General features: G+C 50.5%; 1 protein-coding gene across 1 annotated transcript in view; it reads right to left on the bottom strand.

Annotated features, from left to right (window-relative positions):
* LOC140403473 (pro-neuregulin-3, membrane-bound isoform-like) overlaps positions 1-21,445 on the bottom strand; it is a 439,024-nt gene that overhangs the window by 13,634 nt on the left and 403,945 nt on the right. The gene's annotated exons all lie outside the window — the stretch shown is intronic.

Genomic DNA, 21,445 nt, shown 5'->3' on the forward strand with positions numbered 1-21,445 from the left:
CTTATTGACACAATAAACTTCAACGAGAAAAGCCTGTCAGCAGTGGATCAGTGCCGATACTGCCTGTAAACTGTAGATCATCCAAACCTGTGTTCCCTGTGTACTAGTCTGTGCTGCCTGTGTACTAGCCTCTGTTGCCTGTGTATTAGCCTCTGGTGCCTGTGTACTAGCCTGTGTTGCCTGTGTACTAGCCTCTGGTGCCTGTGTACTAGCCTGTGTTGCCTGTGTACTAGCCTGTGTACTAGCCACTGTTGCCTGTGTACTAGCCTTCGTTGCCCATTTACCAGCCTGTGTTGCCTGTGTACTAGTCTGTGTTGCCTGTGTACTAGTCTGTGTTGCCTGTGTACTAGCCTGTGTTGCCTGTGTACTAGCCTCTGATGCCTGTGTACTAGCCTGTGTTGCCTGTGTACTAATCTGTGTTGCCTGTGTACTAGCCTGTGTTGCCTGTGTACTAGCCTGTGTTGTCTGTGTACTGGTCTGTGTTGCCTGTGTATTAGTCTGTGTTGCCTGTGTACTAGTCTGTGTTGCCTGTGTACTAGCCTGTGTTGCCTGTGTACTAGTCTGTGTTGCCTGTGTACTAGCCTCTGTTGCCTGTGTATTAGCCTCTGCTGCCTGTGTACTAGCCTGTGTTGCCTGTGTACTAGCCACTGTTGCCTGTGTATCTAGCGTGCACCGTCCCATTCCCCTGGTGGGCTCGCTGACCTACATTGGCTCGTGGTCAAGCAACAACTTCACTTTGAAACTCTCATTCTTGTTTTCAAATCCCTTAATTGCCTTGCCCTCTCTATCTCTGTATCTCCTCCAAACTCACAACCCTCTGAACACATCTGCGCGTCTCTAATTCTGGCCTCTTGCGAATCTCTCAATTACGATCGCTCCACCATTGATTCCTGAACCCTTGCTCTTGAATTCCCTTCCTATAATAATAATCGTTATTATTGTCACAAGTAGACTAACACTACAATGAAGTTACTGTGAAAATCCCTGAGTCGCCACATTCCGCCGCCTGTTTATAGTTTAATACATGAAAACATTTTATGAAGAAATTAAAAACAAAGTGACTCAATTTTTAAAAAGGCTGATAAACTTGTAGACCAGGCACACCGAGGGAGAATTCAGAATGTCCAATCCACCTAACAGCACGTCTTTCGGGACTTGTGGGAGGAAACCGGAGCACCGGAGGAAACCCACGCAGACACGGGGAGAACGTGCAGACTCCGTTGCACAGATAGTGACCCAAGCCAGGAATCAAACTTGGATGCCTGCCGCTGTGAAGCAACAGTGCTAACCACTGTGCTACCGTGCCGACCTTCTCCTCATCCTCTCATTTCCTTCTTTAAAACACTCTCTAGAACCTACCTCGTTTCATCTAGATTTTGGTCACAGCCCTAATATCTCCTGATGTGGCGATGCCGGCGTTGGACTGGGGTGGGCACAGTAAGATGTCTTACAACACCAGGTTAACATCCAACAGGTTTGTTTTGAATCACTAGCTTTCAGAGCCCTGCTCCTTCCTCAGGTGAATGAAGAGGTGGGTTCCAGAAACATATGTTTCTAAATCACATATTACTAAATCACAGGCAGATCTGTGGTGGAATGGTGGTAATGTCACTAGACCAGTCATCCAAGTTAATGCTTTGGGGCTATGGGTTCAAATCTCACTTGGCAGCTTGTAGAATTTGAATTCAATCAATAAAGCTGGAATATAAAGCTACTCTCAGCAATGATGACCATAAAACAATTCTCGGAAAAACCAATCTGGTTCACGAATGTCCTTGAGGTTAGGGAATCTGTCGTCCTTACCCGGTCTGGCCCACATGTGACTCCAGACTCACAGCAATGTGGTTGACGTTTAAAAGCTCTCTGAAATGGCCGAACAAACCACTCAGTTGTATCAAAAACTGCGACAAAGTCTAGAAGGAATTAAACCGGACGGACCACCCGCATCAACCCAGGCACCAAAAACCATAACGGCAAACCCAGCCCTGTCGACCCTGCAAAGTCCTCCTTACTAATATTTAGGGGCTTGTGCCAAAGTTGGGAGAGCTGTCTCACAGACTAGTCCAGGCATTTTCAAAGTGGGGGTCGTGACCCGCAGGTGAGTGTTGGGAGGGTCGCGAAGCAACCATCGCGCCGTTCCCGATCGCAGGAATTCAGGCGCAACGGCCGCAGCAGCCGGCTTTTAAAAATACCGACCCGTGACGGCCGCGAGCAGCTTAAAATGCGGACGTGCTGTGCACGTGTGCCCGCTCATCAGTGCACATGCCTGAAGTCCAGAGAGAAACACCGCCTCCTCCAGACGTCAGCACGCTGACCCAGCAGAAGATTTTTTAAAAATTCAATTCAGTCTTCCTGCATCCGACTTGTATTTGCTCAATGGCGGAGCCGGCAGAGCTCTCTCTGATAGTGAATTTTAGAGATTAGAAAGATTCACAATACTTTGAGTTAAGTAATTCCTCCTCATCGATGTCTAAAATCGTTGCATTGTAATTTGCAGACTATATCGCCAGGCCGTCAACCACCCATCTGAGGAAAATCTACATTCTGCACCTGCTCTGCCGAGTCCTGAGAGAATAATGCCTGTTTCAATGAGGCCATTTCTCATTCTTCGCTACTCTAGACGATAGAATATAAGCCCAGGCTCACCTCTCGCATTAAAAGTAAGTGAAAATGGTGGGTTGCGAAAGTCAACTGACATGGATCTCGAATGTCGGCCGGCATGGGTGGTGAAGTTCACTGACGTGGGTCGTGACGGTCGGCCGGCGTGGTTCCCAAAAGATGGGCGGTTGGTAAAAATGGGTCCCGGGCAAAGAAGTTTGAAAAACACTGGACTAGTCGAGCAATCGCGTGACATAGTCGCACTCACAGAATGATACAGACAGACAATGCCCCAGGCACCACCAGCATCATCCTTGGGGATGTCCTGTCCTAATGACAGGATCAGGTAGTCCCCGACACAGGACTACTTCCATGCCAAACAACATAAGGAGCAAGTGATAGACCACGCTTGTCCCACGTATGGTCCCCAGGCGGCACTGCGCCACCGAGGTCTCTGGACTCTTCCAGACAAACTTGCTGAATATTCAACGGACTAATATTTGAAAAATGCTGTAAAACTGTTCGTCCAATCACAGGCTGACGCCTCTGATCAGTTTCAAATGCAAAAAGAAACCAGCCTGTGATTGGACCAACAAACAATGCAAAGTGATGTTTTTAAGGTGAACCGGAGCAGGGCCCAGGCAAACTGGAGCAGGGCCCAGGCAAACTGGAGCAGAGCCCAGGCGAACTGGAGCAGGGCCCAGGCGAACTGGAGCAGGGCCCAGGCGAACTGGAGCAGGGCCCAGGCGAACTGGAGCAGGGCCCAGGCGAACTGGAGCAGGGCCCAGGCGAACTGGAGCAGGGCCCAGGCGAGCTGAGGCAGGGCCCAGGCAAACCTGAGCAGGGCCCAGGTGAACCGGAGCAGGGCCCACGCGAGCTGAGGCAGGGCCCAGGCGAACCGGAGCAGGGCCCAGGCGAACTGGAGCAGGGCCCAGGCGAGCTGAGGCAGGGCCCAGGCAAACCGGAGCAGGGCCCAGGTGAACCGGAGCAGGGCACAGGCGAGCTGAGGCAGGGCCCAGGCGAACCGGAGCAGGGCCCAGGCGAACCGGAGCAGGGCCCAGGCGAACTGGAGCAGGGCCCAGGCGAACCGGAGCAGGGCCCAGGCGAACTGGAGCAGGGCCCAGGTGAGCTGAGGCAGGGCCCAGGCGAAATGGAGCAGGGCCCAGGTGGGCTGAGGCAGGGCCCAGGCGAACTGGAGCAGGGCCCAGGCAAACCGGATCAGGGCCCAGGCGAGCTGGAGCAGGTCCCAGGTGAATCGGAGCAGGGCACAGGCGAGCTGGAGCAGGGCCCAGGTGAACCGGAGCAGGGCACAGGCGAGCTGAGGCAGGGCCCAGGTGAACCGGAGCAGGGCCCAGGCGAGCTGAGGCAGGGCCCAGGAGAACTGGAGCAGGGCCCAGGCGAACCGGATCAGGGCCGAGGCGAGCTGAGGCATGGCCCAGGCGAACCAGAGCAGGGCCCAGGCGAGCTGGAGCAGGGCCCAGGTGAACCGGAGTAGGGCCCAGGTGAACCGGAGCAGGGCCCAGGCGAGCTGAGGCAGGGCCCAGGCAAACCGGAGCAGGGCCCATGCGAGCTGAGGCAGGGCCCAGGCGAGCTGAGGCAGGGTCCAGGCGAACTGGAGCGGGCCCAGGCGAGCTGAGGCAGGGCCCAGGCGAGCTGAGTGTGGTAAACCACTGTGTTCTGATATGAGAGGTTGTATGGTAGAACCTGCACTACAGGTTCACCTGTGGCCCCTGAATGCTAGCTCCGCCCAGGAGGCGGGGTATAAATATGCGTGGTCTCCAGCTTGCAGCCATTTTGCCAGCTGCTGTGGGAGGCCACACATCTGATACTAATAAAGCCTCAGTTTGGATTCAACTTCGTCTCCAGTCAAATTGATCGTGCCTCAATTTATTAATATCAGATTCAGAAGATGGACCTCCGTATTAAACCAGATCGCCTGCAGCTGGATCCACACGCAAGCGACGCTAGAAAGGACTTCTACCACTGGCTAGCTTGTTTTGAAGTGTATTACAACGCGGCGCCGATCCCTGTTCCAGAGGCTCAGAAGATCCAGATATTGTACTCCAGACTCAGCTCCAAAGTCTTCCCGCTGACCCAGGATGCGCCCAATTACGCTGATGCCATGATTCGACTCAGAGAAAATTATGAACAGAAGATGAACACGCTCTTCGACAGGCACGCGCTCGCAACTCGTGCTCACCTACTGGTGAGTCAATCGAGGACTTCTGGAGGGCCCTGATCCCACTAGTTCGGGACTGTTACTGCCAGGACGTTACAGCTAAGGAGCACGCAGATCTCCTGATGCGGGATGCTTTTGTGACTGGGATTGGGTCTGATATTATCGGGCAGCGGCTCCTAGAAGGGACCACGCGCAACCTCGCAGAGACTAAAACACTAGCGCTCTCCATGACGGTCGCCCTGCGCAATGTACAGTCCTATGCCCCCAACCGCGCGGCCCACTCCTCCTACGCTTCATGGGCCCCACACGCAGCCGCCCCAGCGGGGGTGCTCCCCACCCAATACTCTTGCGCTACGCGCCAGCCAGCGATCCCCGGGGGCCCCAATGCTACTTCTGCGGCCAGCAAAAACACCCCCGCCAACGCTGCCCGGTCCGCATTGCCCTTTGTAAGGCCTGCGGGAAGAAGGGCCACTTTGTTGCGGTGTGCCAGGCCCACTCAGCGACCGTGGTCGCCCCCCCCCCCCCCCCCCCCCCCCCCGGTCATGGACAATGGGCACCGCCATCCTCCTCCCCTCCCCAGGCCATGTGCAACCAATGGGCGCCGCCATCTTCTCCACCACGCAACGTGCGTTCCATGAGCGCCGCCATCTTGCTCCACCCCCGCAACGTGCGTTCCATGAGCGCCGCCATCTTGCTCCACCCCCGCAACGTGCGTTCCATGGGCGCCGCCATTTTGTAACCCCCAGGATCTCTGGCCGCTGCCATTTTGTCCACCCTGCAGCACATGGACACCAACGGCGTTCCAGGACCTCAACTCAACGTCCACCTCACTACCCGACGATGAACCACGGCTCGCCTCCATGGCACTCGACCAGTCTCGACCACATAACCTGACCAACGCATCCACCAGCGTGAAAGTCAACGGCCATGTGACCTCCTGCCTACTGGACTCCGGGAGCACCGAGAGCTTTGTTCACCCAAATACGGTAAGGCACTGCTCCCTTAAGGTACATCCTACCAACCAAAAAATCTCCCTGGCCTCCGGATCCCATCGCGTAGCAATCCGGGGGTACTGCACGGTCAAGCTCACGGTCCAAGGCGTGGAGTTCCATGGCTTTCGTCTCTACATCCTCCCTAACCTCTGTGCTGCACTTATCCTTGGCCTGGACTTCCATTGCAACCTCCAGAGCCTGACCCTTAAATTCGGCGGACCCTTACCACCCCTCACTGTGTGCGGCCTCACGACCCTAAAGGTCGATCCTCCTTCCCTCTTTGCCAATCTAACTCCAGATTGCAAACCCGTCGCCACCAGGAGCAGACGGTACAGCACCCAGGATAAGGCCTTCATCAGGTCCGAGTTCCAGTGGTTGCTTCGGGTAGGCATCATCGAGGCCAGCAACAGCCCCTGGAGAGCTCAAGTGGTAGTGGTTAAATCTGTACTCCCGGTTCCTATTCGCCATGCCCTGCCCCGACATGACCGCAACCACAATCATCATGGCCCTCCATAGCATCTTTGCACTGTTCGGGTTCCCCGCTTACATACACAGTGATAGAGGGTCCTCCTTTCTGAGCGATGAACTGCGTCAATTCCTGCTCAGCAACGGCATCGCCTCGAGCAGGACGACCAGTTACAACCCCCAGGGTAACGGACAGGTAGAGAGGGAGAACGGAACGGTCTGGAAGACCGTCCTACTGGCCCTGCGGTCCAGGAATCTCCCAGTCTCCCGCTGGCAAGAAGTCCTCCAGGAGGCCCTCCACGCCATTCGGTCACTGCTTTGTACGACCACCAATCAGACACCTCACGAACATCTCCTTGTCTTCCCCAGGAAGTCCTCCTCTGGGACCTCACTCGCGACCTGGCTGGCAGCTCCCGGACCCATCCTGCTCCGAAAACACGTGCGGGTGCACAAGTCGGACCCGTTGGTCGAGAGGGTCCATTTTCTCCATGCAAACCCCAGTACGCCTACGTGGCGTACCCCGACGGCGACAAGATACGGTCTCCCTACGGGACCTGGCGCCCGCCGGAATCCCACGCACATTCCAGCCGCCAGTCCCACCCTCCCCTCCACCGCAGCACCTTACAGGAGGATCGGTACTTCCGCCGGCCCAACTACCGACGCTCCCCGCAGGCTCTCCCTTCCCAGGTCAACCGTTTTCCCCACCAGCGCCGTCTCGGGGTGCCAAAGCTGCCATGGAGATCGAAGCCACGCTCCCGGAGTCACAGACGCCTGAGGCTCCACCGGAGTCACCACCGAAGCTCTGACGATCACAGAGGACGACCAGGGCCCCCGATTCACTGATTGCTTCATTTTAATTGTAATCTGTAAATATAAACCATCGAATGTACATAACTATCAAAATTGTAAATAGTTACTGAACACTGTACGGAGGTATTACGGTACCTCCATAACTAATTATACCACGTTGCCATGTTTTGTAGTTTCAGGCCACCACCCCGCCGGACACTTTTTAAACAGGGGGTGAATGTGGTATTATAGGTATTACGGTGCCTGATAGGCTAAAGCACCATTGGTGGAAACTGTCTGCTTTCTATTGGTAGAATGTATGATAGCTCCGCCCTGATAGCCGGGGTATTACAACCCGTGCCGCCCAGCAGCCTTCATTCTGTACTGAGCTGCTGGGGGAAACATCTAGCTTATTAAAGCCTTCAGTTGGACTACAACCTCGCTTTAGTGGTCATTGACTGTGCATCAATGGCCCAGTCCCAGACGGAGATGGCCCACTCCCTGTGCTCCATGGCTGCGAGCATGCAGACCCTGGTCGAGACCAGAGCGGGCCTCCAGGACTGGCAGCGCCAGGTGGCGGGGGAGCCTCAGGGGATAGCTCTGCTCACAAACCCCGTCCCATTAACCCGGGGCCATCGGGCACACCAAGGGAGGACAAGGCGAAGGGGCCCACTGCCGGTGACCCCCGCAGGGAAGGTGCCGAAACACCGCAGCACCTCGGACTTCCCCTGCCCCTCCTGTCCCTGGTGCATCTGGTGGGCAGCGAGAAGAACAGGGTGGCACCAAGCCACCCGGGATGCCCACGCAGCGGCTGGGCCCATCCGGGCCGGGCCGCCCAAGGAGACATGCGCCAACAGGAACCCTCGTCGCAGGGCGGGAATCACAGCAGGCCACCCCCACTCCTGCTGTGCCGGCTGGGGGACCACCTAGACCTAATGTTAGGGCCCGCAAGGTCAGAAAGTTAGACAACAATTAAGTTGGCACGGGTTCAGGGCACATGTCGAGTTATGGGAGTTCGGGCACAGATCTGCAAATATTTGTTCACAATAAACACCTGTTAAAACCTGCCTCGGTGCTCTGTTTGATGGGTGTGAGGGGTGGGCTGGTCCGGGCTGGACGGGGCGGGGGAGACATGTTGCCATCCCCACCACCTCCACCCAGGGATTCGGTGTGACCTTCTCGACCTTGCGATGGAATGGCCAGCCTGCATGCAGGGATCACTCAGGTGGACGGTGCAACCATGGGCAGGAGTCAGCTGTTGTCAAACGATGCGGAGCACCAGAGCTCATCGTAGAGCGGGTTGTCATCATCCTCCATCACATGGACCAGACCCGCTGTCACCGCTAACCCAGGGCCCCTATCTCAGAGTGCGGCAGTTATGTAAAACGGAGGGGGGTGCAAGCGGGGGTGTTTGGCAGCGTGGGAAGTGAGGGGGTTGTGGTGAATGTATTATGCCAATAATCCACCATAGTATTTGTATCTGTGCTGTTGCCCTTGTATTTGTGACTGTGCTATGCTGTTGCCCATGTGGGCTCATCTTAAGGGCCTTTTTATGGCATTATCCATAGGGGAACATGTTGGGGCCTGTATGGGCTCTGCCCATGGCTCCTCCCCTTGAAGGGAGGTATAAAGAGCAGTCGACCTGTAGGCAGTTCTCAGTATTGGATCAGTCGCAGGCAGGCACTGTTCTAAGTTGATTAAAGCCACAGTTTACTTCTACTCCCGTCTCGAGTGAATTGATGGTCGCATCAATTTAATCAACTTAAACGCAACTATGGAATCGGCCCTCAAACCTGTCCGACTTGAACTCAATCCGCAGGCCGCGGAGGCGAAATACATTTTTTTGCACTGGCTCCGCTGCTTCAAGGCCTATCTCGCAGCCTCCTCCATGCCTTCCGTCACCGACGAACAGAAGCTGAGCCTCCTCCACGCATGGGTGAGCCTCTCTGTTCAAACTCGACGAGGCCTCCTCCTACGCAGACGCCCTCGCAATGCTCGAACGCCTCTATGTACGGACTGTGAACAAGGTCTATGCGCGACACACCCTTACCACTCGCCGCTAGCGCCCCGGGGAATTGCTAGAAGGCTACCTACGCGACCTCAAAGCCCTCGCACGCAGCTGCAACTATCAGGCCGTTACGGCCACTCAACATATGGAACTCGCCGCCCGAGACGTCTACGTGGCGGGAGTCCGGTCCAACTACGTGAGACAGCGCCTACTCGAAAAAGGGGGCCCTGGACCTGGATCAGACGGTAAAGTTAGCCTCCTCTCTGGAAGTAGCGCCCCAGAGCCTTAACGCGTTCCTGGCTGACCACGCGACCCCTCGTGGACCCCCGACCACAGATTACCCCAGGCCTGTGCCGCGCGGCCGCCCGCCCACCATGGGGGGCTACCCTGCTATTTCTGCGGCCAGTCCCAACACCCCCGGCAGCACTGCCCGGCCCGTAACGCGAACTGCAGCAGCTGCGGGAGAAAGGGACATTTCGCCAAAGTTTGCCTGGCCAGGTCCAAGAACTCTAACTCACAGGCCCGATCCTCAGACTCACAGGCCCGCAGACCCCGCAGTGTGGCAGCGTGTCTGCCGACTCCGCCCCCTGTAGACGCGTCATCAGCCTCGTGCTATCCGTGGGGGCAGCCATCTTCCAGCCCTCACAGCACGTGCGAGTCACGGGGGCCGCCATCTTAGCCATCCTTCCCCACGCGGCCGGCCACGCTCGACCAACGGGGGCCTCCATCTTGGCCGCTATCTGCTATGCCGCACGACGCGTATGATCAACAAGGGCAGCCATCGCGGAACCGCCCCAGCACCTCCGACCACGCCAGCTACCCGCAATTCAGCTCAGTCACTCTGGACCAGTCGCGACCCAAGCACCTCCGGACCGTCCGGGTAAACGGGCACGAGACGCCTTGCCTTTTCGACTCTGGGAGCACAGGAGCTTCATTCACCCGGACATGGTAAGACACTGCTCGCTCCCAATTTTCCCGGCGCACCAAACTATCTCCCTCGCCTCTGGGTCGCACTCGGTGCAAATCCGAGGGTGCACTACCGCAACCCAGCAATACAGGGCGCCGAGTACGCCAATTTTAAATTATATGTGCTCCCAGACCTCTGCTCTCCTCTCCTATTGGGACTAGATTTCCAATGCAACCTCAGGGGCCTAACCCTGAAGTTCGGGGGCCCCTGCCCCCACTCACCATATGCAGCCTCACGACCCTAAAAGTCGACCCTCCTCCACTCTTGGCAAACCTCACCGCCGACTGCAAACCAGTCGCCACCAGAAGCAGGCGGTATAGCATACAGGACAGGACTTTCATCAGGTCCGAGGTCCAGCGACTCTTGCGGGAGGGAGTCAGCGAGGCTGCAATAGCCCCTGGAGAGCTCAGGTGGTGGTCGTCAAGACCGGGGAAAAGAACCGGATGGTTATAGATTACAGCCAAACCATAAACCGGTACATGCAACTCGATGCGTACCCCCTTCCCCAGATCGCAGACATGGTAAACCAGATCGCACACTACCGGGTGTTGTCCTCGGTGGATCTGAAGTCTGTGTACCACCAGCTCCCAATCCGCCCGGAGGACCGCCACTACACGGCTTTTGAGGCAGACGGCCGCCTTTTCCACTTCCTCCGGGTCCCCTTTGGCGTCACGACCCGGGTTTCGGTGTTCCAAAGAACAATGGACCAAATGGTGGACCGGTACGGGCTGCGGGCCACATTTCCGTACTTGGACAATGTCACCATCTGCGGCCATGATCAGCAGGACAACGACGCCAACCTCCACAGATTTCTCCAAACCGCCCAAACCCTAAAGCTCACGTACAACACGGAGAAATGCGTTTTTCGCACAACCACACTAGCCATCCTCGGCTACGTCGTGGAGAACGTCTAGGACCCGACCCCGACCGCATGCGCCCCCTCCTGCAACTCCCCCTCCCCCACTGCCCCAGGGCCCTGAAGAGGTGCCTCGGGTTCTTTCCATATTACGCCCAGTGGATCCCCAACTTTGCGGACAAAGCCCGTCCACTAATCAAGGCCACCATCTTCCCTCTGGCGACTGAGGCCGCAGGCCTTCAGCTGCATCAAGGCAGACATCACCAAAGCCGCGATGCGCGCGGTGGAAAAGTCCGTCCCCTTCCAGGTGGAGAGCGATGCATCAGAGGTCGCTCTCGCCGCTACCCTCAATCAAGCAGGCAGACCGGTAGCGTTTTTTTCGCGCACCCTCACAACCTCCGAAATTCGACACTCCTCAGTTGAAAAAGAGGCCCAAGCCATTGTGGAAGCCGTACGGCACTGGAGGCACTACCTCGCTGGTAGGAGGTTTACCCTCGTCACCGACCAATGATCGGTAGCCTTCATGTTCGATAATACGCAGCGGGGCAAAATCAAGAACAATAAGATCTTGAGATGGAGGATCTTGAGGAGAGCAGCTAAACACGTGGCTAAACAGCTGGTGTAGGAGGGAGGGTTTCTGTTATCTGGACCACTGTGAGCACCTCCGGGGCGGGTGTGACCTGTATAAGAAGGACGGGTTGCATCTAAACTGGAGAGGTATAAATATCCTGGCCGCGAGGTTTGCTCGTGTCACACGGGAGGGTTTAAACTAGTATGGCAGGGGGGTGGGCACGGGAGCAATAGGACAGAAGGTGAGAGCATTGAGGGAGAACTAGGGAATAGGGACAGTGTGGCTCTGAGGCAGAGCAGACAGGGTGAAGTTGCTGAACACAGCGGGTCTGGTGGCCTGAAGTGCACATGTTTTAACGCAAGAAGTATTACGGGTAAGGGAGATGAACTTAGAGCTTGGATTAGTACTTGGAAGTATGATGTTGTTGCCATTACAGAGATCTGGTTGAGGGAAGGGCAGGATTGGCAGCTAAACGTTCCAGGATTCAGAGGTTTCAGGCGGGATAGAGGGGGATGTAAAAGGGGACGCGGAGTTGCGCTACTGGTTCGGGAGAATATCACAGCTGTACTACAGGACACCTCAGAGGGCAGTGAGGCTATATGGGTAGAGATCAGGAATAAGAAGGGTGCAGTCACAGTGTTGGGGGTTTACTACAGGCCTCCCAACAGCCAGCGGGAGATAGAGGAGCAGATAGGTAGATAGATTTTGGAAAAGAGTAAAAACAACAGGGTTTTTGTGGTGATGGGAGACTTCAACTTCCCCAATATTGACTGGGACTCACTTAGTGCCAGGGGCTTAGACGGGGCAGAGTTTGGAAGGAGCATCCAGGAGGGCTTCTCAAAACAATATGTAGACAGTCCAACTAGGGAAGGGGCTATACTGGACCTGGTATTGGGGAATGAGCCCGGCCAGGTGGTAGAAGTTTCAATAGGGGAGCATTTCGGGAACAGTGACCACAATTTAGTAAGTTTTAAAGTGCTGGTGGACAAGGATAAGAGTGGTCCTAGGGTGAATGTGCTAAATTGGGGGAAGGCTAATTATAACAATATTAGGCGGGAACTGAAGAACCTAGATTGGGAGCGGATGTTTGAGATTAAATTAACATCTGACATGTGGGAGGCTTTCAAGTGTCAGTTGAAAGGAATTCAGGACCGGCATGTTCCTGTGAGGAAGAAGGATAAATACGGCAATTTTCGGGAACCTTGGATAACGAGAGGTATTGTAGGCCTCGTCAAAAAGAAAAAGGAGGCATTTGTCAGGGCTAAAAGTCTGGGAACAGACAAAGCCTGTGTGGAATATAAGGAAAGTAGGAAGGAACTTAAGCAAGGAGTCAGGAGGGCTAAAAGGGGTCACGAAAAGTCATTGGCAAATAGGGTTAAGGAAAATCCCAAGGCTTTTTACTCGTACATAAAAAGCAAGAGGGTAGCCAGGGAAAGGGTTGGCTGAAGGATAGGCAAGGGAATCTATGTGTGGAGCCAGAGGAAATGGGCGAGGTGCTAAATGAATACTTTGCAGTATTCACCAAAGAGCAGGAATTGGTAGATGTTGAGTCTGGAGAAGGGTGTGACGATAGCCTGGGTCACATTGAGATCCAAAAAGATGAGGTGTTGGGCGTCTCAAAAAATATTAAGGTAGATAAGTCCCCAGGGCCTGATGGGATCTACCCCAGAATACTGAAGGAGGCTAGAGAGGAAATTCTGAGGCCTTGACAGAAAGTCCGTTCTTGAATTAGATCTTCCAAAATGCATCACCTCGCATTTGCCTGGATTGAACTCCATTTCTCTGCCCAACTGTCCAATCTATCTATATTTTGCTGTATTCTCTGACAGTCCTCCTCACGATCTGCAACTCCACCAATCTTAGTATCATCTGCAAACTTGCTAATCAGACCACCTATACCTTCGTCCAGATCATTTATGTATATCACAAACAACAGTGGTCCGAGCACGGGTCCCTGTGGAACACCACTAGTCACCTTTCTCCATTTTGAGACACTCCCTTCCACCACTACTGTCTGTCTCCTGTTGCCCAGCCAGTTCTTTATCCATCGAGCTAGTACACCCTGAACCCCATACGACTTCACTTTTTCCATCAACCTGCCATGGGAAACTTTATCAAACGCCTTACTGAAGTCCATGTATATGACATCTACAGCACCTCCCTCATCAATTAACTGTCACTTCCTCAAAGAATTCTATTAGGTTTGTAAGACAAGACCTTGCCTGCACAAAACCATGCTGCCTATCACTGATAAGTCTATTTTCTTCCAAATGTGAATAGATCCTATCCCTCAGTATCTTCTCCAACAGTTTGCCTACCACTGACATCAAGCTCACAAGTCTATAATTCCCTGGATTATCCCTGCTATCCTTCTTAAACAAAGGGACAACAATAGCTCCTTATATACCAATAAAGGGCTTTGGGATTTTCCTTAACCCTGTTAACCAAAGATATTTCATGACCCCTTTCAGCCCTCTTTATTGCGCGTTTGAGATTTGTCCTACTTTCCTGATATTCCTCCAAAGCTTCATCAGTTTTAAGTCGCCTAGATCTTATGTATGCTTCCTTTTTCATCTTAGCTAGTCTCACAATTCCACCTGTCATCCATGGTTCCCTAATCTTTGTTATTTCCCCTCTGTCCAACATTTGTGAGGGGTAGGTCTTGCCTTACAAATCTTATTGAATTCTTTGAGGAGGTGACCAAGCATGTGGATGAAGGTAAAGCAGTGGATGTAGTGTACATGGATTTTAGTAAGGCATTTGATAAAGTTCCCCATGGTAGGCTTATGCAGAAAGTAAGGAGGCATGGGATAGTGGGAAATTTGGCCAGTTGGATAACGAACTGGCTAACCGATAGAAGTCAGAGAGTGGTGGTGGATGGCAAATATTCAGCCTGGATCCCAGTTACCAGTGGCGTACCGCAGGGATCAGTTCTGGGTCCTCTGCTGTTTGTGATTTTCATTAATGACTTGGATGAGGGAGTTGAAGGGTGGGTCAGTAAATTTGCAGATGATACGAAGATTGGTGGAGTTGTGGATAGTAAGGAGGGCAGTTGTCGGCTGCAAAGAGACATAGATAGGATGCAGAGCTGGGCTGAGAAGTGGCAGATGGAGTTTAACCCTGAAAAGTGTGAGGTTGTCCATTTTGGAAGGACAAATATGAATGCGGAATACAGGGTTAACGGTAGAGTTCTTGGCAATGTGGAGGAGCAGAGAGATCTTGGGGTCTATGTTCATACATCTTTGAAAGTTGCCACTCAAGTGGATAGAGCTGTGAAGAAGGCCTATGGTGTGCTCGCGTTCATTAACAGAGGGATTGAATTTAAGAGCCGTGAGGTGATGATGCAGCTATACAAAACTTTGGTAAGGCCACATTTGGAGTACTGTGTACAGTTCTGGTCGCCTCATTTTAGGAAGGATGTGGAAGCTTTGGAAAAGGTGCAAAGAAGATTTACCAGGATGTTGCCTGGAATGGAGAGTAGGTCTTACGAGGAAAGGTTGAGGGTGCTAGGCCTTTTCTCATTAGAACGGAGAAGGATGAGGGGCGACTTGATAGAGGTTTATAAGATGATCAGGGGAATAGATAGAGTAGACAGTCAGAGACTTTTTCCCCGGGTGGAACAAACCATTACAAGGGGACATAAATTTAAGGTGAAAGGTGGAAGATATAGGAGGGATATCAGAGGTAGGTTCTTTACCCAGAGAGTAGTGGGGGCATGGAATGCACTGCCTGTGGAAGTAGTTGAGTCGGAAACATTAGGGACCTTCAAGCAGCTATTGGATAGGTACATGGATTACGGTTAAATGATATAGTGTAGATTTATTTGTTCTCAAGGGCAGCACGGTAGCATTGTGGATAGCACAATTGCTTCACAGCTCCAGGGTCCCAGGTTCGATTCCGGCTTGGGTCACTGACTGTGCGGAGTCTGCACGTCCTCCCCGTGTCTGCGTGGGTTTCCTCCGGGTGCTCCGGTTTCCTCCCACAATCCAAAGATGTGCAGGTTAGGTGAATTGGCCAATGATAAATTGCCCTTAATGTCCAAATTGAGCTTGGTGTTGGGTGAAGGTGTTGAGTTTGGGTAGGGTGCTCTTTCCAAGAGCCGGTGCAGACTCAAAGGGCCGAATGGCCTCCTTCTGCACTGTAAATTCAATGATAATCTATGATTAATCTAGGACAAAGGTTCGGCACAACATCGTGGGCCGAAGGGCCTGTTCTGTGCTGTATTTTCTATGTTCTATGTTCTATATCTGCTTCAAACTTGCGATATCTAACCGTAACCTCTGTTCATTGACACTTTTTGTAGAGTGCACATTTTCCCACAGGGATTTATTGTCAATGTGACAGTCAATAGGTATATAACCCAAATCCCCTAATCCCAAAATTTCTGTCAATATCATACTTATATAAAAAGCCATATCCACCACCTCTACAAGGCTTAACGTCTCAGCAGCCAAATTGCTTCTTACCACTCTCCTTATTTTCTTTGTTTCCCACACAAGTGGGCAACATTTACCATTGTTCCCCAAAAGGAAAATTATAAAACCTCCTGCGCTTGAAACCCCATCACATAAATTTACGTAGGACACATCACTATAAACTATGAGTTTCAAGTGCTTAAGGTCAGCTAAAACCGGGAACTTCAAAACACACTCCTGCATTTTTAGTTTGGCCAACACTTTATTTGCTCTTTTATGTCCTCCACTTTGGGATCATTCATTTTTGTACTCAACTCTAAGACATCAAAACTCATGTCCGGTCTAGGGGGTCTACCTAACCAGTTCAGTTGCCCAATTAAACTCCGCAGTTGCTCTTTTTCTATCTTTGAAACCATTGCGTCTTTTTGTGAAACTCGGCCATTGCTATTGGGGTGATGCTTTCCAAATAAGATTGCTGAGGTAAATTTGCCCCTAACTTAGTCTGTCCAATTTCCAGTCCAATATATTTAAATGCACTGGAAGCCTGACTTCCAAACCTGAATTCTTTCCTCAAACCAGAGATTACAATAGCTTCAAAATCACTAGTCCCACCCCACAAAAAATCATCGACATGCATTATAAAGATGCCAGAAAGATTTCCTTTATAGTGCCAGTAAAACGTTGCTTTCAACTGGCAACAGCCTAACTTTAACAAAACTGACCTGACCGAAAAGTACCAGACTCTAGATGCATCATTTAATCCATATACACATTTGTTCAACTTCCAGAGTACCCCTTCTGTGTTAGCTGCTTCTTTAGGATGATGGAGAAAAATGTCTCTCTGGAGCTGATGCCCCTGCAAAAAGGCAGCTTTCTCTCTATATATTTGCATTCCCATGCCTTTGTGGCTAATAGAGCCAAGAAGATCTTTAAAATAACCTTTCCTGCTGTAGGTGAATCTACCCTTAAATCCTGATCTTCTAAGTTTTCTTCAAATCCCCTTGCCACAAGCCTGGCCTTTGTCTTATAATTTCCATCCAGAAGAACCTTCTCCGTGCAAATCCATTTGTGGGCTAGAGCTCTTTGTCCCCTATCCGGTATTTCCGTGTATACCCCAAATTCACTCCAACTATGCAATTCTTGCTGTTTAGCTTCTTAATAACTTTTTCATCATGGGAAGCACGGTAGCATTGTGGGTAGCATAATTGCTTCACAGCTCCAGGGTCCCAGGTTCGATTCCGGCTTGGGTCACTGTCTGTGCGGAGTCTGCACATCCTCCCCGTGTGTGCGTGGGTTTCCTCCGGGTGCTCCGGTTTCCTCCCACAGTCCAAAGATGTGCAGGTTAGGTGGATTGGCCATAATAAATTGCCCTTAGTGTCCAAAATTGCCCTTAGTGTTGGGTGGGGTTACTGGGTTATGGGGATAGGGTGGAGGTGTTGACATTGGATAGGGTGCTTTTTCCAAGAGCCGGTGCAGACTCGATGGGCCGAATGGCCTCCTTCTGCACTGTATAATCTAATCTATGATCTAATTTATTTGAAGCCACCAAAATCTCACGTGCATGTGGGCTTCTACTCCTATTAGTATTAGTGACAAACTACGTCCCCTCTCCCGCCTGGTATCTCGTTCTGTACTGCTACTGCTTGATCTTTTCCTTCTGCTGTGGGATGTCCTTTCAATAGTTCTCGACCTTTTCCTGCGGACCTGTTCACTATCCGATGTACTATCTGAACTGGCACTGCGTTTCTGTGCCCTCCATTTTTGATCTTCGTTTTCCCAATCCATTGTCTTGACTCCTTCCCCTGAATGCTGTACATTCAACCAATGTTTATACTTTCCAGTGGCCTTCCCTGCTCTACTAATAACAGTTGAATCCTTCCATTGACTAGACCCTTCAGGCAAGTATGTCACGTTTGTACCAACTTTTGGCAGTTGCCCTTTTGGAAAAATGGCCTGTTTTAATTCACCAGAAGTGTTGTGTTCCTCCACAGGAACCCTGTCTATATCAGTTAATTGGTCCTCATAGTTCTGTAACACATGCGTACCAGATGACTCTGGTCCCTCGTCATGTCTGTCTGCTCTGTCTAAATTTGAAAATTTGTAATCTGTACCCATTATTCTTGATGAATGGACTATAACAGTTTGATTACCATGTTGCAAAATAATAGTTTTGCCATCTATGCCTATGCTCTTCCCTGGGCCTTTCCATTCATTAGAATTGTCTCTCTTATAGTATACCATGTCTCCTTGCTGAAAAACGGCAAGTACGTTATGTCTTAAAGTACGTTATGTCTTAAAGTACGTGATGGCCGTACGTTATGTCTTAAAGCTCTGCGAATTCTTTCAGAGACTTCTGCTTCCAAAAAAACTTTTCTACTGCTATGTAATGCATTTAAATGTTCAGCAAAACCAGAGCTAATTGTAGTCCCCTCCCAAGCTGGAGGCTGGTCATCCAAAATGGACGGAATTTTACGATTTCTACCAAACACTAATTGATAAGGACTATAACACCCAACCATCTGCAATGAATTATTTGCATGTACTGCCCATGCTAAAGCTGAATTTAGCCTGCAATTTGGTCGATCTGCCAACATTTTCCAAAGCATGTCATCGATGACAGCATGATTTCTTTCACAGACACCATTACTAAATGGGCTTTCTGCAGCCGTATTCATAACTCTGATATTCATGTTTTCACACATATCCCTAAACTCAGCATTAGCAAATTCTCCCCCATTGTCCGTAAGGAATTTTGCCGGTGGACCCATTCCTGTCCCTATCCATTTTTCCACGATTTGATCCAGAATTACTCTCTTTTCTTTACTTCGTACAATCGTTGATTGACTAAATCTGGTTGCTAAATCTACAAAATGCAAAATAAATATATTATTTGCTTTATCCCAGATCTTAAGGTCCATGGCCACAATGTTGTTAAAATCCCTGGCCAAAGGTAGGGTTACTATCGGTCGTGCTGGTGTCCTTCTGTACTTCCTACAAACTTCACAGCAGTCACTAACCTGTTCTATCAGTTTAGTATAGTCGTCATCCCTTACCCCTGCATCCTTTAATAAATTTTTCAGCCACCGAGGAGACGGATGTGCAAATTGCCTATGCAGTTTTATCAGCTAAAGTCCCATTTTCAACTGCCATTAACACATCCTTAACCACTCTACTTGAAAAATTAATTGTCAGTAATGGAATACAATAGTGTCCCGACTGTGTAAATTGTAAGTCCACCGACTTTCCAAAAACTGTTGCCTTATCCTGTTCCATATCCAGTTTCATGTGTGCTTTCTTCATCGATGGTCTGCTCAGAAGCAAAGGTATCTCACTTGATACAACATCCGTGCTAATGAAATGATTCACTCCGGCAATATTGCAAGGGATCACCACTCTTTTCAGCGACTTCAGAGTATTATCATCCCCAAACCTGAAACTTGTGGAACTTTCAAATTGCTTAACCTTGTTACGATTTTCAGCATTCAAAGAGTCCAGGTAACATTTTAACCAGTCAATTCCACACACAGTAGATGTGCAGCCACTGTCCAGTACAGCACAGTTGAAGGATTCTGCAACCAACACCCTCATTACCGGTGTAAAACTGCTTGTCAACAGGACAATGTCTTCTTTCTGGTCACTATCTTTTTCCTCTTCTGACTCTTCCAAGTCATGTGTCACTTCAAACACTTTATCATAACGCGTTGGACAGTTGAAAGCATAATGGTATTGAGAGTCACATTGAAAACATCGATTTATCATGCCCCGTGCATTTCTGGGGTTCATTTTCCTATTGTAGGTTCTAACTGGGTTTCTGTCTTCATAATTTCCTTGTCTCGGTCTCCTTCTATAGTCTTGAGCCCTGTTCGTAGCCGTACGATTTTGCCATCCTGTTACTAGTGTATCTTCCATATTCTGCCTTATTGCAGGCTGACCTATTTGGGTCATCAGAGCCATCGGAATCGAATGTTTCCCCAGAAACTTTGGTAAAGCTTTTGTCATCTGTTCGAATAAGGTATCCTTATCAGTAAACTGAACTCCTGTCAAAACCAGGAGCCTATCCATGTTGCTCACTCTAGCATAGTCAAGTAATTTAAAGGCCAACACAGACTGTGGAAATTCCAGGTTGTGTTTCTGCAGCCTTTTATATAGTCTGCCAAATTCCATTACATAGTCTCCCATGGAGATATCCTCCATTTTCCGGAACTTATCAAAATCCGACCATGCTTCATACGCACTTAACAAGTCATCTTTCTTATAAATCTTATCCATATAATGTAATAAAGTCTCCAGACCTTCTTTTGAGTCTAACTCTCCCAATTCCAGCTCAGAAAGCACTTTGTTTCGGATTTTACTGCCATATGGTAGAGAAAGAGCCAATGCCATACCTTGTTTTCTCTTTCCCAAAGCAGTTACTTTAGTCCACATAACTACTGCACTTCTCCATTGGTCGTACGATTCCCTTTCAGAAAATAAGGGGGGATAGTCATATCCAGCCATCTTTATCCTGCGTTCAGCCATGTATCTTTTTTTTTTCCTTCTCACTCACTCCTTGGTTTGATCAGGAAAAGTTGTATCTTTCAAACCTTCACATTTGCACAGCAACCATCCTCTGCTCCCATTGTTAGACGTTTTAGTTGCTGTGAAATGAAGAGTCTAAAGTTCTTGTTCCTTTTCACCAAAAACCATTTATTTCACTTCCACAGCCTCTGCACAAAACTCTTAACAACACACCACCTGCCAGAGGCCACCTGAAGCCCCTTTACATATCAGTGTCAATTAATGGATACTTAACATAAATGAGACAACTAATTGCAATGTCTCTGAACCCATTACTTAACACGCTATTCCCAAAGTAATCACCGACTGAAACTTCAACCACCTGGCCGGGATCATTCCCCAATACCAGGTCCAGTATGGCCCCTTCCCGAGTTGGACTATTTACATACTGCTTTAAAAAACTCTCCTGGATGCTCCTTACAAATTCTGCTCCATCTACGCCTCCAACACTACATGGGTCCCATTCAATGTTGGGCAAGTTAAAATCTCCCATTACGACCACCCTATTGCTCCTACATTTTTCTATAATCTGTCTACATATTTGTACCTTTACTTCACGCTCGCTTTTGGGAGGCCTGTAGTAAAGTCCCAACAATGTTACTGCACCCTTCCTACTTCCTAGCTCTATCCATATTGCATCAGTGCTCGAATCCTCCATCGTGCCCTCCTTAATCATAGCTGTGATATCATCTCTGACCAGTAATGCAACTCCTCCACCCGTTTTACCTCCCTCTCTATCCCTCCTGAAGCATCTATACCCTGGGTTATTTAGTTGCCAGTCTTGCCCTTCCCTCAACCAAGTCTCAGTAATACCAATAACATCATATTCCCAGGTACTAATCCAAGCCCTAGGTTCATCTGCCTTACCTGCTACACTTCTCGCATTGAAACAAATGCACCTCAGACCACCTGTCCCTTACCGTTCATCATCTCTTCCCTGTCTACTCTTCCCCTTAGTCACATTGAGCTTATTATCTAGTACCTTACTGGCTTTAGTTGCTGCCTCTTTACTGACCTCTAACTTACTAATCTGGTTCCCATCCCCCTG

The sequence above is a fragment of the Scyliorhinus torazame genome, chromosome 28 (genome assembly GCF_047496885.1).
Source record: "Scyliorhinus torazame isolate Kashiwa2021f chromosome 28, sScyTor2.1, whole genome shotgun sequence".
NCBI classification, from domain to species: domain Eukaryota; kingdom Metazoa; phylum Chordata; class Chondrichthyes; order Carcharhiniformes; family Scyliorhinidae; genus Scyliorhinus; species Scyliorhinus torazame.